Source organism: Saccostrea cucullata, unplaced genomic scaffold, assembly GCF_032062105.1.
Source record: "Saccostrea cucullata isolate Sc308-1 unplaced genomic scaffold, CSIRO_AGI_Scuc_v1 ctg7491, whole genome shotgun sequence".
Taxonomy (NCBI): domain Eukaryota; kingdom Metazoa; phylum Mollusca; class Bivalvia; order Ostreida; family Ostreidae; genus Saccostrea; species Saccostrea cuccullata.
In genome coordinates, this window is record NW_026927332.1 from 20,184 (window position 1) to 23,557 (window position 3,374).

The 3,374-nt window shown below is 32.7% G+C and overlaps 1 pseudogene; it reads right to left on the reverse strand.

Annotated features, from left to right (window-relative positions):
* Positions 1 to 1,338: 1,338 nt before the first annotated feature.
* Positions 1,339 to 2,172, reverse strand: LOC134274112 (beta-1,3-galactosyl-O-glycosyl-glycoprotein beta-1,6-N-acetylglucosaminyltransferase-like; annotated as a pseudogene).
* Between the last annotated feature and the right edge of the window lie 1,202 nt (positions 2,173 to 3,374).

Sequence of the window (3,374 nt, forward strand, 5' to 3'; positions counted from 1 at the left end):
AATAAATCAATGGGCTTTGCAACCTTAAAACTAACGTCTGAAGACCACTATCTGGCCATCCGCAGGTAACCACAACCAGGCAGGACCTTCAGACACCCTCCCCCCCCCCCTTCATCACCTCATGCGATTCATAACTTGCTGTAAAAACTGCTGCTACAATTGCTGGGTGAAAAATCAGCATAAAAATGCATAAATTGTTCGCAAGAGACTAAAATGAGATATTATTCCCCCACGATATCCCTACATTGGAAATAAGTCCAAATAACTGTATCTCACTTCCATTCTCAATGACCGTGTAGTGTAGGACAGCGTTGTGAGAATTCCATCGGCATCGAAAGCAAGTTTTTTAACTTGCCTAGATAGCTGAGCGGTCTAACGCGCTGTTCCTGCACTGCTAGGAGACAGATTCCGTACGTCGAGAGTTCAACCCCGGGCTGAGGCGGAAGTGAGTATCCTTGTAAAAAGTGAATTTCTCTGTGCTTTCTATATTAATATTTCTTCACTTAGGGCAGTTATATTAGTTTAAGAGTTGTTGTAATTTGTGCTTTATAAATAATATTTAATTCATCACAACATGTATTGGTAACAATCCTCTAAAAAACTAATGTCCAAATAACTGTATCTCACTTCCATTCTCAATGACCGTGTAGTGTAGGACAGCGTTGTGAGAATTCCATCGGCATCGAAAGCAAGTTTTTTAACTTGCCTAGATAGCCGAGCGGTCTAACGCGCTGTTCCTGCACTGCTAGGAGACAGATTCCGTAGGTCGAGAGTTCAACCCCGGGCTGGGGCGGAAGTGAGTATCCTTGTAAAAAGTGAATTTCTCTGTGCTTTCTATATATATATATATATATATATATATATATATATATATATATATATATATATATATATATATGTATGTATATATATATATATATATGACACACATATCGAATATGTTTTAATTACTATGAAGTTATCCTAATCCAATGCCTTCTTTTGTCTCATCAAATACAGAACATTGAAAAAAAAGGTAGTAAAAGTTGAAATAAATATTTTTTTTCTAGAAACATCAAATCATACACTGTATTAGCTTTGAATTAATACTGTACTATTTTGTTTCACGGTAATTATCTCCATTTTAAGAAACCTCAAGTCGATATGCATTTCATATTCTATAAATAGTAACTCAAGTCTTTATGCTGTTATATATATATATACTGGACATTTACATATATTGACATATATATACTGGACATTTACAGTTTGTTAGATAATAAAAATATTTTCTTTTACGGGTGTGATAAAACGAGCTATACCATTCATAGCCAGTGGCTAGGTGTTATTACAATAAATCATGCAAACATTTTTAACAAGTTTTAAATATACCTTTTAAGAGTATCTTCACCTTCATTAGAACCATTGAAAATTTTCAAAATCTTCACTAGTTCATAGTTTGTACGAAGGGGAAATTCTTGCCCTGTTAGGTTAATCAGATATCTGCATTTGTAATATCTGAACAGGTCCTTCATACTGACCAGCTCTTGTGTCAATACACCTTTTCCTCCCCACTGTACTGAAACTCTTTCGTAAGCTAGGAAAACATTATGAAAACATTTTGTTATGCTCGAAAATCTTCGAAAATATCGTCTGTTGTTTTCTTATCTATCTGAATACAGTAAATGTTTTGTGGGCGATAAATTGACCTGAAAAGAATTTCAAACTGCTCTGGACTCTTAAATGCCATTATACTGTATGCAATGGGAAACATCTCTTATTCCTTAGATAAGGAATCATTGATATATCCTTTGGTCTTCACGAACTTTTGACAACCTTTTTTTTTCTTTCTGATGGAATCTGATTTCATAGATATTTTCAGTCGAACAGTTTTCTGGATTTCGTCAATATTATCCTCAAAAGAAGTCGACAATGAACTCCTTTTACGTTCCTTTGGTTGTTGAAAGCTTCAAGGACACGTTGAACCTTTGATGCTGACTTATCTGGAATGATATCTCTATATAAAGGTGAATAAGATGTACTGAATTGTGGACCATTATCAAACAGGTTCAACAAAGTCTGTTCTTTTGTCTTTTCTCTTGATTCCTTTGAATTTGTATTGAAGGACTTCTGACTGAAAAATTCTGTGTTTTCATCACACTGTCCCGTGTATTCCCAGACGTCATGCTTCATACGACGAAAACGGGAATTCCAAGAAGTTAATTTAAATATAATCATAAGTATTACAATTAGAATTCCACATAATAAATATCGTACATTGTACTTCATCATTGAATAAATCAAAGGAAATGTTACTGCTTTGAATAATTATTACTGTGTAATACAGGTAAAATTGCAGCAATACAGGTAAAATTGCAGCATATGTTTGACATATGTTGAACATACAATGCAATTGTGACTTGTGTATACTACAGTGCCGATTTCATCATTGCGATTTACTGGTATATTGATCATGCGTTCCAGTTAAGAGATGTGTAACGGTTTTATTTTAAAAAAAAATACCTACTGTGAAGTCAATCATTTTCGCTTGGGCTTCATTTTCGTTGTTTTGAAGGAATGAAGAGACCCACGAATTTATATCCACGCAATACTAAATGCAAATTTTCACATATTACAACTGAACAATTTTTCAACCACGCAATCAAATCCCCATATACCAAAATATTTCCCCAAAACACGAAAAATCCACCCCTTAGAAATATGTGATATTTTCTTTATTTTTGTTTACTTTCTTCGTCAAGGAAATACTTTTTTTGTTTTTGTCATGATTTATTTTCGGTATGTTACAAAAATTTAATTCCTTTACCTATATTTATCAATCAGGGATTTTCAAGATCAATTCTCGATAAAATTCTGCTTAAGTCAAATTAGAGCTTTTAGATTTTTTTTTTTTGTAATAAATCCTCTCCAATCTGTTTTTTGATCTGTTTTGTTGCTGCTCAGCATTTACATCTTCACAATTTCTAACATTACCTAACCTACTTTTTAAATTGTAATTCCACTTTTGGAACTGTTTCACGATTTATTTTATGTTTTTGCGAGATCATGAAACAATCAAACTGTTAACTGGGTCACAGAATAAACTGTTTGATGTTTAAAGCGTCCTCGTAATATTCAAGCGTTTTGATGATCACGACATCACTATTTACCTGCTATATAATTCATCAAATTGGAATAAAACACACAAACAATCAATAAATTAACTTATTAAGTATTACTTCAAATTAGTAAATATTAGTTTAATCTTTATATTCTGTGTTCAGCTAATTAGTCGACTAGTTTGTGAATAAAAAGTTGTTGATTGACTGTTGGTGTTTTTTTTATTCTAATTTAGTTACTTATGTACTAGGTTAGGTAATAAAACACTTATTTAA